General features: G+C 55.9%; 4 non-coding genes across 4 annotated transcripts; 2 read left to right on the top strand and 2 right to left on the bottom strand.

The window, feature by feature from the left end:
• Positions 1–78: 78 nt before the first annotated feature.
• Positions 79–242, bottom strand: LOC115493325 (U1 spliceosomal RNA). The gene has a single exon (XR_003958049.2). It is a non-coding gene; the product is annotated as a U1 spliceosomal RNA (small nuclear RNA).
• Positions 243–8,315: 8,073 nt separating this feature from the next.
• LOC115494761 (U1 spliceosomal RNA) lies at positions 8,316–8,479 on the top strand. The gene has a single exon (XR_003959823.2). It is a non-coding gene; the product is annotated as a U1 spliceosomal RNA (small nuclear RNA).
• A 1,798-nt stretch (positions 8,480–10,277) lies between these two features.
• Positions 10,278–10,441, bottom strand: LOC115494746 (U1 spliceosomal RNA). Its single transcript, XR_003959808.1, has one exon. It is a non-coding gene; the product is annotated as a U1 spliceosomal RNA (small nuclear RNA).
• A 3,557-nt stretch (positions 10,442–13,998) lies between these two features.
• LOC115494748 (U1 spliceosomal RNA) lies at positions 13,999–14,162 on the top strand. The gene has a single exon (XR_003959810.4). It is a non-coding gene; the product is annotated as a U1 spliceosomal RNA (small nuclear RNA).
• Positions 14,163–14,282: the final 120 nt, after the last annotated feature.

Below are 14,282 nucleotides of genomic sequence, written 5' to 3'. Positions count from 1 at the left end.
CAGCGGGAGGATCAGCGGCAGACCCGGATTACATCAATCATTGCTGTGCAGCTTGACTCTGTTGTTAACCAAAGAAACCAGGGGAGAGCGCGAACGCAGTCCCCCACTACCACAAATTATGCAGTCGAGTTTCCCGCATTTGGGGAAATCGCAGGGGTCAGCACACCCGGAGTGCAAGGGATGAGCCTCGCCCTGGGAAAACCACCTGCCTGATCATGGTGTCTCCCCTGCCAGGTAAGTATGACTTCCTCCCGCCCCAACCGCACCGCCCGCCCGCCGCACGCCTCGCCACCACACGGCCGCCCCGAGCCCGGCCCCGCTGCCCCGGCCCCGCGCACGGCGCGGCCCGCACGGCCCGGTCCGCGCGGCTCGGCCCGCGCAGCGCCCGCGGACACGCGAGGGCAGCGCGCTCTTTGCGCGGGCTGTGTCCCGGCATGCCGCGCGGCGCTGCCTCATTTGCATGGACACGCCCCCGCAGCCCCGCCGCTCCCGGAGCCCCCGGGCCGGGCCCCGCCGGGAGCCCCGTGTGCCGCGGGGCCGCTGCCCCGAGCCCGCAGCGCTTCGCTCCCTTCGGGCCGGGCTGTTCCCAGCACCGGCCACGGGCTCAGCGGCCACGAGCTCCCGCTGCCGGAATTACCTTTTCCCCGGGTGCTCCCGGTCCTGCCGGGACCCTCCCGGTGCTCCCGCTCCGCACAGCCCGCCCCTCTCGGTTTTCTCTTTACCTCAGACAAACGGTGAGCCGAGCGTGCGGCGTTCCCGGGAGAACCGCTCGGTCCCAGGCTCTGTCTGCAGGCACGGATGGACAACTCAAAGAGCTGCAGACTTCCATTCAAACCTCGAGATCTCATTTCCCCCTTAGAGCTGGATCTTCCCACTCAAGGGCAGAGAAAAGGCGGCTCTGTTCACCCCCAGGCCTACGAGAGAAGACATCTGTCACACCAACCCCCCAAAGTGCGTCCTGGTCTCTGGGACCGGGGCCAGGAGAGCGCTGGGATTCGGGACAACCCCAGGAACATCAGCGCTCTGGGCGCAGCGTTCCCGTAACTCTCGCTCCAGCCCACCCCGATGATTTAGGCTTCTTCTCGGGGCCTCCAGAGTGGCAAATTCAAACTGGCAATAACCCAAACTGTAAAAAAGAGCCTATGAACATTTCCAGTCCTCTCTGGACCTCTCATCTTGTCAGGGTTGGTCTTTTCTCACCGCTTGGACTCCCGGTTTCAGTTCAGCTTTTAGCAGGCTCACGTTTCTCTCTTGCCCCAGGACTCCCCAAAGCCCAAACCAGTGACATGAGGGCACCCAAAACTTTACCCTGGCTGAATGGGCAGAGCTGCACTTTCCATGCATTTCCCAGAGGTGTAAGGAGCCCTGGACAGGCAGGATGGATGGAGACAAGAGATCTCTGAAGTCAGGTCTTGGAATATATGGTTTATTGCAAAGGGCGTGGGTGTGAAGTTAGGGATTACAGATACCTGATGCTTCAGGGGAGGGTTACAGGTGTGGGATGAACCTTACATTTCCAGGGCTGAGACACAACATTCCACCTGACCCTTGGACCTGTCTGTAGGCAGAGGGCATTGTTTAATCAAGGGGGGATTGCTTTCAACTGCCTGTACTACTGTTTTCTAGTTGTTTAGTAACTAAGGTTTGGTATCTCAAAGCTTGTTCTCATTTCAATCTCGCTTACCGTTTCTGTATTTTCCAAATCTTTTGCCAAGCAATCATATTTATAAGGCTTTCCTATTTCATCTTCCCCAACATCTCCCCTGTGCTGATGAACGAGACATTAGATACTGTCTTACTCGTTATTTTTTGCACACACTGAAGCATACAGGGTACTGCTACTACTTGTTCCGTCACGCAATGGCACTGCGCGCTCGCCTCGGAGTTTTTTGGACTGTGTCTTCCACATGTGAAAAATGCCAATCACTTGGTTTTTAAAATTTTAAAAGTTTAATAATAATAAAATGTTATAAAAATAATCATACAATTAGAGTAATAAAGTTTAGAGTTAAGACAATTACAAGACAATAAAAAGCAAAGAATTACGGACATCCGGATGCTCTCGGACACTAAGTCACGAAAAGCATGACTTATGAACAAAGGAATAACATTAAACCAATACACTTGTTGCATATTCATACATCCTTTATGGTTATGCATACATTCTATTCTAAACAAGAAACTCTGTCTGTTGTATGTCAACTGTTTCCTTTAATCCCCTGGCATCTTCGAGTCTGAGCAAGGCCTGAAGAAATTAGCTTCTGATAAGAAGCCATAAATTCCCCTCCTTTGGAAGATTTAGGTGTTCCTCAAAGCAAGTATCTCATCCCTAAAAAAAAAAACTTCCCCCACATACATAGACTCTATTTTAACATTATGTTATAACCTAAAACTACACTTAACACAATACATAAGAGAATTAATACAGCATAATTTTCTAACATTACACATATAATATTCACTGTAACATTTGCAAAAAGCCAATCATAAAATATGCATTTTTCACACACTCATATCATATCTGGATCGACACTGCAGGCAAGATGCTTTCCCTTCCTGCAGACAGAGCAGCGATCTGGCGCTTGTGCACGCCTTTTGACCTCTGGGCAATTCCTCATGATATGGCCGGGTTTTTTACAGAAGTAGCAAAGTCCTGAAGGAAGAGCAGCTTGCACAGCAGCCACAGTGTTGCCTTGCTGCTGGGAGTTGAGATGCAAGGCAGCTAGGATTTCAATAAGTTTTTGGTCTCGTGCTTCTGCTTGTGCCGCCTGTGCTTCTGCTTGTGCTCTGAGAGCCCTTTCAATTTGCTCTCCTAGAGTTTTTTCAAGTTCATTTGCCTGAATTGTTGCCACGTGCTGTGGACCCCCAATGTTGTTGCAGGCATCAAGCATTTCAGCCACTGTAGGTTTTTCTTTTCCCAGGGTGTTGATAACTCTTTTGCATTCTGCATTGGCGTTATTTTGAATAATGTCCCGTATAATTATTGGGCGAGCTATATCATCATCACATTGCCTTTCTGCTGCTTGGATTACCCGGTCCACAAATGTGGTGAACAGTTCAGATGACTCTTGGCAAATTAGATTGTAGGCTTTTTCGAAAGTTCCTGCAGGCTGAATTTTTAAAAAGGCTCTGTAAGCCATCTTTTTGATGTCATCCAATGCCATTCTGGGTAAATTCACTTGAATATAATTTTCATCATCAGGAGGGTCGCCCATTAGTTTAGACAAGGTGAGGGCACGAAGGTCTGCATCAGTACTTTGTCTATAAGTGGCTAGGACCCCTGTAAGCAGTCTCTTCCATTTGAGTTCCCATAGCATATATTGTGAATCTGTAAGAATCATACCAGCAAGATATTTACAGTCATTTGGTGTGATTGTATGGCCTATCAGGGTACTTTTTAGCAGTTGCTTGAAATATGGAGAGCAAATACCACTGTCCTTTATCTCTTGTTGCAATTCTTTCACCTCATGAGATGTGATAGCTGTCCACCTTCTAGGACCACCCGCTTGGTGGCCGAATATCACAGGCATAGATAAAGCATTTAGACTTTCCTCTTTGCAAATTTCGCATCTGACTTCATGCCAGTCTGTCAGTTGAAGATTATAAAAACATTTCTGGGAATTTTCTAAATTTGGGAGTATTGGTGGTGTATTTTTAGGGTTCAGTGTCTTATTTTGGGTTGAGAAATGTGTGCCAAACTCTGGAGGGACTTTAGAGATGTTTGGGAACAGGCTTAGCTCTTTTTCGGAACTTCTTTGCATTGGGTTAAAAGGGTTGGGATCTGCAGGGGCAAAGTAGCTCTCTGTCCATGCTGTATTTGTTAAAGCAGCTGTCATATTCCACCCTCCCCCTGCTTGCTGCAGGGTTTGTGTGCCTGGCTGTGGCTGTGCGGAGGAACCGTGACACAAAGGTGCCAGGAGCGGGGAAGGCGAAGGCGAGGCCGGGCGGGTGAGGGGCAGCAGCTGCGGCCCGGCCCTGCTGGGCTCGGCAGCGGGATGTGGCGGAGGAGGCAGGGAGGCAGGGGAGGGAGGCACAGCGGCTGTTTGTGCGGCTGTTTGTGCCGCCGTTTGCGCGGGGCCCGGCGCCGCAGGAGCGGCCCTCAGGCCTGAGGCCTCGGCGGCGAGATCCGGCAGAGGGAGACGCGCGGAAGGACACGTGTGGGACGCCGCAGAATCCAGCTGCTGTGGTGCCGTGTACAGACTCGGTGTCGGTGGAGGCAGGTGAAGGACGGCTGGAGGCTGCGGTGGCGCAGGAACTGCTGGTGGCTGTAGTGTTGGGGGTTCCAGAGGCTGTGCGGGACGCGCTGCAGGGGGGACTATTTGTGATGAGACCGTAACAGGATCCGGCTGGGCTGGCGGCACGGATGGATACACGTGCAGAAAACCCGGAAGTTCTGGCAGCGCCGGCTGGGGCCCTGCGGCTGCAATCGGGGGCGGCGGTGCTGGCGCAGGGGGGCACAGGGATGTCGGCGGGGGCTGGACTGCGGCAAACAGCGGGTGGGAACCGGGAGGCTGCATCAGAGCGGTGTGGGGTGGCGGTGGCTCACAGTTGTGTGAGGGTGATCCCGGCGGCGGCGGCGGCGCGGCCGAGCGGGCCTCCGCGGAGTGATACTGCAGTAACTGCGCATGCGGGGGCTGCGCCGCGGGGTCCGCGCGGGGAGCCGTGATGGCGGCCGCCTGCGGAGCCGTGATGGCGGCCGCCTGCGGGGCCGCTGTCTCCGGGACCGCTCCGGCCCCCAGCGCAAGCGGAGCCGCGCCGGGACCGCGGGGCCCTGCCGGTGTGTCGGCAGGGACGGGAGCAGCCACGGGCATTTGCTGTGCCGCAGGGTTGGGGCACGCTGCGTGCGCTTGAACACCAGGGTAAGCGGGCAGCACCCCCGCGGTAGCGTGTACTGGGGACGCGAGTGAGGACACGGCTGTCGCTGTCGGCACAGCTCCGGGATCGGCGAGGGACAGCGATGATGAGGCGGATGCCGACGAGACTCCGGCCGCCACCAGCGCCGCGTCGGTGGCGGCGAGGGAGGCTTGCGCTGCTTGCAGAAGCGTGGCCGCCTGACTCTGCAGCAGGCCCGCTATAGCGGCGGCCACGGCCCTAAAAGTCGTGGCTGGAGGAGCGGCGGCACCGGTGGGGAGCAGGGGGGATACAGCCGGGGCTGCCGTGATGACGCTGGAGCCCGGGGGAGGAACCGGAGCGGCCGTGGGGTCCGGTGCGGGGGCTGGGGCCGGGGGAACCGGTGCCGCGACCACGAGGGCGGGCGCTGCGGCGGCAGGGGTGAACGGAGCCGCGGATGCCGAAACCGCGTGGCCCGGCGGGGAGGCGGCGGCCGTGCCCCTTTCCGGACCCGCGGAGGGATGGAGCGGATTTTCAGCAGCAGCGTGGCCGGGTGGAGCGGCTGCTGCGGGCGTCTTGTGTGCAGCAAACAGCTCCGCCAGGGCCCTGCACGCCGGGACCAGCTCAGCGGCAGCCCTGTCCCGGCGGGAGATATTATTAAAGAGTCTATCTCCAACTGTGTCCCAAAAGTCTCTGGTAAAGACTGCTGAACGTTCAGCATTCGGGAAGTTAACTAAAGTCCATTCTAAAAGGTCTTTTAGCTCTTGCTTAGGTAATGTGTTGCTGCTGCAGCTTAATAAATGCTTTAGTTGCTTATAGAGCTCTCGGTCATGGGCAGAGTGCGTTTGTCCCATTCTTACACCAGCGGGGCTCACCTCGCTGTCGCAGTATGGTCCTCGCTCACAACTCCGGCGTGGGGGGCTGGCCAGGCACTCCGGGACGCTGCGCTGGGGTTCCCCCGGGAGCTCCGGTTTCAGGCGTCGCTCGGCAGCGGATTTCCGTGCCCGGGGCCTCCAGGCTCCGCTCACCCGGAGCCGCGGTGCGGGCGGTGCGGAGCCGCGCTCGGGGCGGTGTCCCTCCGGAGAGCTCCGGGCATCTCCTGTCCTGGCCGGGCGGGACGGATGGAGGCGGGAGGTCTTGGAATATACGGTGTATTGCAAAGGGCGTGTGAGCCCTGCCAGCCCTCGGAGCAGGCCCAAGGAGCAGGGGCAGGCAGAGGTAGTGAAAAAGAGAGCGAGCAGGGGCGGGAGGGATTCCTAAAGGCCCTCCGGTCCCCCGGGAACATCTTATCAGGGCTTCAGGGTGGGCACCGAGTAGGAGTTGGGCCAATGGGATTACAGACACCTGATGCTTCAGGGGAGGGTCATGGATGTGGGATGAACCTTACGTTGGGGGGAGAGACACAACATTCCATCTGACCCTTGGGCCTGTCTGTAGGCAGAGGGCATTGTTTAATCAAAGGGGGGATTGCCTTCATCTAGAAAACTACTGTTTTCTAGCTGTTTAGTAACTAAGGTTTGGTATCTCAAAGCTTGTTCTCATTTCAATCTCACTTACAGTTTCTGTATTTTCCAAATCTTTTGCCAGGCAATCATATTTATAAGGCTTTCCTATTTCATCTTCCCCAACACAGAGGAATATGCAAAACAGACAGAGTCCTTTGGGATAATTAATTGTGCATTTACCTTGCACAGCAAACCCTGCCTCAGCAGTGGCAAAGAGCACTCGGGCACGTGGAGAAAGTGATGGGGTCATTTTGTGTTCCCAGTCCTGAATTCCGTGGGATGTCTGAGGGATTTCCTGCCCTGAGGGATTTCCTGCCCTGAGGTTTTTCCTTCCCTGAGGGATTTCCTGCCCTGAGGGATTTCCTGCCCTGAGGTTTTTCCTTCCCTGAGGGATTTCCTGCCCTGAGGGATTTCCTGCTACTGTAGTGTTCTGATTTGATGCTGGTGAAATGTTAGTGTCTTTATGAAAATACACTTTTTAAAAATAAATGTGAGATGTGATCAGGAATACAGAAGAGCAGGTTTAAATTTAAAAATAAAGGGGAAAACCTTATTAAGTTACTATTATTATAATAAAAGACACACAGGATTTGGAATGAAAACTGCTTAAAACACTCCTCATCCCCCTACTTAATTTTTAACAAATTAGTGAGATAAAAACTTGGATTCATGATCACGTTACTACTTTTTATGTAATTAATTTTTACTTTGTTAAGGGAGAGAGGAGTTTTTATTGTACTATAGATGTTTAGGAAATATAATTGTAACTTTTCTGTGTTTCTATGTTATATATAGTAACTGCTTGGAGAAAATTTGGTTTTGTGACATTCTTCTTTCTATGTTACAGTGGTTTTACTACTGTGTATGGATAGACTGTTTTTCTAACAGTCTGTCCATACAGACTGTTTTTTAGTCTGTAGAATAGAAAGTTTTTCTAAGAATTCTTGTTTATAACCTCCCATGTTCTCAAAAGCATATCTATACGTTCAGTGGTCACTTTGACTACTAATATCTAAACCTAACCACTAATTAGTTTAACTTTAAAAAATTCACTTCCATATCAAACTATGACATGCAGCAACAATGACCTCTTACTCCAAGGTCCCTCACAGCCAGTAACTACGGAACAAGATATCCCGGTATCCCCTGGAAAATCCACGGCTCCATTTCCCGGCTTAAGTGGAACCAAAGGATTGGCCGGGGAGAGGGGAGATGCTGCGGTCCCCGTCAGCCCAGCCCAGTCTCTTCCCCTTCTGATTTCTGCTTCTGTCCAGGCTCAGCCCATCCTGCCTGCAGCCCAGCCCGTGATATTTCGATGGAGTTAATCCCAGCTCACGAGCTGGTCCCTGCACTGAGCCTCGCCTTCTGCCTCTGCACCGCCCCGACAACAGATTTGGGCATTTCTTGTGGCCCTTCTCTTGCACTTCTCCCCACGGCTGCAGCATCACCCGGGAAATCCCCATCCCCTCTGCTCCTTGTGTTTTCCGGAGCTCCTATCCCAGACCCGGCACGGGCTGCCGAGCAGCGCCGTGTTAAACAGCGCCGAGCTCGCCTCCCGTGCGGGGTCTGGATCCGTTCGGGGTCCGGTTCCCTTCGGGAGGATCCGAACCGGGACCGGGAGGGACGGGGCGCTCCGCCGCGCCGCCAGGGGGCGCTGCCACGAGGGGCGGGACCCGCGGCGGGTGTTGGGAGGGGCGTGGCCATGCAAATCACAGCGGGGAGGGGGCGGGGCGGTGCAGTTGGGCCGTATGGGCGTGTCCATGCAAATGAGGCAGCGCCGCGCGGCATGCCGGGACACAGCCCGCGCAAAGAGCGCGCTGCCCTCGCGTGTCCGCGGGCGCTGCGCGGGCCGGGCCGCGCGGACCGGGCCGTGCGGGCCGCGCCGTGCGCGGGGCCGGGGCAGCGGGGCCGGGCTCGGGGCGGCCGTGTGGTGGCGAGGCGTGCGGCGGGCGGGGGGCGCGGTCGGGGCGGGAGGAAGCCATACTTACCTGGCAGGGGCGACACCATGATCAGGCAGGTGGTTTTCCCAGGGCGAGGCTCATCCCTTGCACTCCGGGTGTGCTGACCCCTGCGATTTCCCCAAATGCGGGAAACTCGACTGCATAATTTGTGGTAGTGGGGGACTGCGTTCGCGCTCTCCCCTGGTTTTATATGGTTAATGACAGAGTCAATCTTTGCGTTTTCGGATTAGGGGGTCGCTGCGCTGCGGTTCCCGCTGTGTTTCTATACGGGTGATGAATTTTCTCCCAGCGGCCGTAGAACGGTTTCACTCTCTGCCTGCCCGTGGCCGTCGGTGTCCCGTCGGTGCAGAAGCGGCAGAAATCCGCAGCCCCTCAGGAGAAGCCGGGCTTCGCCTCTTCTGGTTCCCGGCCCGCCCCGCCCGAGCGGCGGACGGCGGGACTCGGGTTTGCCTTTACGGCAACTCCGCACCTCGCTCCCCACGGTGGGACGGGTGGGAGGAGAGATTCCGTCCAGCTCGCGTTTGGGCAACTGATACCCAGAAAGCAAACAAAGCTCAGCAGCACCTTTGGATGCTGGTTGAGCAGGTATTCTTTATTACGGCGTGCCGGGTGCATGAGGGATAACTCCCGCCTTTCCTTGGTTTTGAGAGGAAAGATGTGCGCTAATGTCTTCACAAATAATTTTATGGGTAAAGCTATGAGTGGTAACGTCTTTGAAATGGGTCCGAATGTCAATGCTGACTTTGGGCAGCAGGTTTGTTGCAGAGCCCAGACAGCTTGACTGCACAAGGGTCTGCACAAGGCTGAGCTTCTGAACTTTGGGGTAAAATAACGAGTTCAATGGGGGAATATGTGGTAAGTGGGTCGGGAAGGCTGCACCTTCCTGGTACCCCAGCCAAGGGGGAAAGGAGGAAGGCAGCATGCAGCTGGGAGATAGGATAAATGGAGGCTGCACCCTCCAAAATCCTGAGAGAGAAAACCACGCAGACATGCATTCCGGTGGACTCTCTGCCTGTATTCGAATAAAGTTGGAGAACTCCTCTGTCTCCTTTTTGGACATAAACCTCTGGAGTTTGTAGATTTTTCTGACAGTTACAAAGTTACTTCCCTTATCTAGCATTACAGCATGTTTATTCGTTTAATTTCTAAGACATCATTTACATTTTCTTAAAAATACTTTTCATAACTTCGCCTACTCATTTTGAGTTATTTCATGGTCTCTGCTGTTATCTTGCATCATAAACAGTTCTTGACACGGTTTTCTAGTGGTCATTCCTAAGCTGACTTGCCTTGGCTCTGGTAAACTTTATCTTGGCAGCTCCACCGCTTGTCCTCTTCAGCCTGGGTTTTTGTATATTCGCAGCTAAAAGCGTTCTTTTTGTGCTATCTCGTTTGTTACGGTTAAGCATAACACTGTACACAGTTTGTTCTATTCTGCAAGGAAGGGTTTCCTTTTATATCAACTCTCATGGCTCACAAGGACGTGTCAAATTCCTGGCGCTGGAAGTCCGTCCAGCAGCACTCTCACACTCGATAGGTGTGACCCAGACAGCGACCACCGAGCGGGACCGGCATCTCCACGTCTTCAGCCTCGCGGGGACCCGCTCGGAACCGCTCTCCGCCAGGAGTTTCCCTGGGCCCGCAGACCCGGGGTGGGACAGACCGGGACCGTCCCGGCCCCAGACAGGCAGCCCGGAGCCCCCTCGGGAGCCGCTCTCCAATTCCAGCGGGGAGTAATCCGGGCACGGCAGCGCTTCTGTGCGGAGGGCACGGTGGGAGATGCTTCAGAACCCCGGCTACCCCTAAACCCGGTACCGGGGCCGGGGCAGGGATACTCTGACTGCCTCCACTCACTCGGGTCAGCGCTGTCCTACATATACATCAGCTGTCACGGCCCGACGCTGCGGCGTCACTGCCCGCACAGCCGGAGGTTCTGAAGCGTTACAAGAAATCTGAAAACTCTATTTTTGACCAGCCAGACCAGGGGAGAGCGCGAACGCAGTCCCCCACTACCACAAATTATGCAGTCGAGTTTCCCGCATTTGGGGAAATCGCAGGGGTCAGCACACCCGGAGTGCAAGGGATGAGCCTCGCCCTGGGAAAACCACCTGCCTGATCATGGTGTCTCCCCTGCCAGGTAAGTATGACTTCCTCCCGCCCCAACCGCGCCCCCCGCCCGCCGCACGCCTCGCCACCACACGGCCGCCCCGAGCCCGGCCCCGCTGCCCCGGCCCCGCGCACGGCGCGGCCCGCACGGCCCGTTCCGCGCGGCCCGGCCCGCGCAGCGCCCGCGGACACGCGAGGGCAGCGCGCTCTTTGCGCGGGCTGTGTCCCGGCATGCCGCGCGGCGCTGCCTCATTTGCATCGACACGCCCACTTAGCGGTACCTCGCCGCTGTCGCCGCTTCTGCCGCGCGCTCCTGCTGCCCCGCCCCCTCGCTGACCGGAACCGGCGGCCGGTGCCGGTTCGGATCCAGGTCCCGGTCCGGGTGCCGGTCCCGGTCCGGGTCCCGGTCCTGGTGCCGTCGTGCTGCTCAGGACTCGGTGTCAGAGCACAGCGGGGCCGGGCTGGAGCCGCAGCAGCGGCAGAGCGCGGCCGCCACGGGACCGAGGACAGGAGAGGAGCCGCGGGGCAGCGCAGGGGCTGGGCCGGGGCTGACCCGGTGTGTCTCAGGGACACAGCTCCGCTGCTGGCCGACCCTGAGTCGTTAAAACCGAAAATCACGGTAAGGACTCTCTAAATAGTCCATCAAAGAAAGCAGCATGTTTATTACGCCGGTGGGCAGCACGGAAGGGGGGGGATCCTTCCCGAAATGCATGAACGCTCTGCACGAGGATTTTTGCCTTTTATTTATTTCCCAAATTAATACATATCCATAACACTGGCACCTCCCATCCCCACTCGATATTAAAATGAGGTTATAGTCCTTCGTGTATGCGCAGTTCTTCTCTTGAATTGGGTCGGTGATCTCAAACTGGGTCAGTGGTGCCAGGGATGAAGTCAGGAAAGTCTTCTTCAGATCTCTGTGACCCTGTGGCACGGTCCAAGGCCCCTTGCTTCATGCTGGATTGACGCAGGCTCCAGGTGCTGGGCATTGTTCTGCTGGTTTCAATGTGTTCCCATAATAGTTCACTTGCTCCACTTCCTTCTACAAATAAGCTCATAGTGCAACAATCAGCTTTAGCTTAAGCATCTAATAATCATTAACCTATTGCTGGTGTGTCTTCTCGGAGTTCTGCGGTTAAGATGACCCCGAGATTGTAAAAAGTCTTTTTCTCCCAGCCCCACAGCCAAAGAAGGAGTCAGAATGTGCAGGGTTGGCTTCTCAAGGTTGTTTATTTTCTCTTATCTATAACATTCTTTCCCAAGGAGCTGCGGTCTGTCCAGCAGGTCAGGCTGCAGCAGACTCCCACCCCCTTGGGGTGGTGTTACCATTTTATACTAAAAACTACGTGTACTATGTTTACAATAACGTGCCAATATCTACCACTTATGTTGGACAGTGAGTCTCTACCTTAAACCAACAGAAAAGTGTCACCATCACAGCAAGACATGGAGGGCAAGAAGAAGGAGAAGGAGGGCAGGACATGCCCAAATCCCTCCATCTTGTCCCCTTGAGCCCCTTATTTTAAAACCCTAAAATTCTACTTTTTCACCCTGTGTTAATTTAACTCACACACCACACAAACCCTTGTGGCATGTAATTCCTCATACAGAGTTGGCAGTTTTTCCTATGGGCTAAAATCAAAGCCACAGGTGTTTTTGACTTCGTGCCAAGGTCTCTGAGCCCCCTGCCAGCGTCTGGAGACAGCCAGGGCAGCCAGAGGGATGTGCTGGGTTCCCACATATCTAACTTCGATACGAATTGGTTGTAACCCTCAGCTAACATTTTAACCCTTTTAAAATCATGATTCAACCCTGCGAAGGGAAGGGAACACAGGGTTCCTGGAGACTGGCAGGGCAGCAGGGACCTCGCTGGGTGGTGATGGCTTGTACCGGCTCCGGCACAGGCCACAGGCCACAGGCTGGCACCCACAAGCTCCGTGCACAGAGGGGTCACAGCCCAGCCACCCCCAGCCTGCGGGGTGAGGGCACTGCCAGCAGCACAGTGAGAGCAGATGCCCATGGAGGGGACGACCACGTGTTGGCCTGATTTTTAGAAGTGTTTTCTTTTATAGTTCTTTTGAAAGTCTTAAAGTTCTCATAAAACGTCTTCAGTTTTCTGATCTGTTTGCATAGTTCTACTGGAGTTCTCAGACACTATTCATGTAAATAATGGTTGTTTTGCATTCTTCTTTGTGAGAAGAGAGAATTGACGGACTGTTGGTTTGACCAGTGTGGCTGGAGAGGTGGTAATTCCATCCTCCAATCCAGAGCCGCCTCTAGAATTCTATAAATTCAGATACTCGAATAAAATGCTTTTTTAGCCTTTAAACTTACCAAATGTTTGTGTACTTACTTTGTGTCCAGTAACAACAGCCATGAGCACACAGTGCCATGGAAATGCTCCTGCACCCTCCAAGGGGAAGCAAGGGGCCATCAAACAGCGGTTTTCATTTCACCCCAGAGCCACCAGCTCCTGTGACCCCACAGAGCCAGCACCATGCCCCAGCTGCTCTGCTGTCCCTGCTGGCTGGGGTCTCAGGGATACGCTGGCTGCTCGTGGGTTTGGGGTCCCTGTGCAAGACTGTGGCACGTGCTGTCCATGTGCAGAACGAAGGCAGAGAGCAGAAATGCCCTTTCACAAAATCCAACACAAACTTCTCCCACTGCGTGGAAGACCTGGAGCAAAGCTTTCAGATGGGTAGCAACGGCTTCTGAACATAGAGGATAAGGAAGGAGCCTGCTGGGGCAGCATCAAGGTCTCTTTGGGTTTGTCACTGTCGGTGTTTGTGGCTATGAAGGTTCAGCTGATCCAGCCTGGAAGCAAACTGGACAGTGAGAGTCCAGAAACAAGGCTTGGATGCGGCAGACGGGGCAGAGGAACAATCCTGAGTGCACGAAGGGATGGGGAGGAAGAGGAGAGGAGGGGGAAGGGCTTTGACTGGAGGCCGTCCGTCCTTGTGCAGCCCGTGCCCAAGCAGACAAATAGGGGCAATGGGACACCGGGGCTGCAGTGATGAGGGTCCCTGAGCTCCCGGGCACCAGGGGCTCCCTGTGCCGCAGCTCCCGGAGGCGAGCAAGGTGATGCGAGTTGCCCTGCCCAGCAGTGCCGTGCCAAAGGCCAGCGAACACAGCAGCGGCCGTGCCTGCCCCGCAGCCCCGGGACAGGAGAGGGACCGACCCGGGCCGTCAGCGCTCGGCGGGACAGGGCAAACGAGGGACCAGCCCCGGGAAGGAGAGGCAGCGCTGGAGCCGGCCGGATCAGGGCACCGGAGACCGCGCAGCCCCGGCCGGGCGGGACGTGACCGCGCAGCCCCGGGCACGGCCGGCGGGAGCGCCCGGGACCGGCACCGGCGCTGCCACGGCGGAGGGCGTGTCCATGCAAATGAGGCAGCGCCGCGCGGCATGCCGGGACACAGCCCGCGCAAAGAGCGCGCTGCCCTCGCGTGTCCGCGGGCGCTGCGCGGGCCGGGCCGCGCGGACCGGGCCGTGCGGGCCGCGCCGTGCGCGGGGCCGGGGCAGCGGGGCCGGGCTCGGGGCGGCCGTGTGGTGGCGAGGCGTGCGGCGGGCGGGCGTTGCGGTTGGGGCGGGAGGAAGTCATACTTACCTGGCAGGGGAGACACCATGATCAGGCAGGTGGTTTTCCCAGGGCGAGGCTCATCCCTTGCACTCCGGGTGTGCTGACCCCTGCGATTTCCCCAAATGCGGGAAACTCGACTGCATAATTTGTGGTAGTGGGGGACTGCGTTCGCGCTCTCCCCTGGTCTGGCTGGTCAAAAACAGAGTTATCCCGCGGGATGTGTTTTCACTCTCAGCGCCGTTAGTTGCTCCGTTTTGTGTGCTCCGGGACAGTCAATCGGGACCCGTCCGGAGCAGTTATCGC

This window comes from Taeniopygia guttata, chromosome 3, assembly GCF_048771995.1.
Source record: "Taeniopygia guttata chromosome 3, bTaeGut7.mat, whole genome shotgun sequence".
NCBI lineage: Eukaryota > Metazoa > Chordata > Aves > Passeriformes > Estrildidae > Taeniopygia > Taeniopygia guttata.
This window is presented reverse-complemented; position numbering and strand designations above follow the sequence as displayed.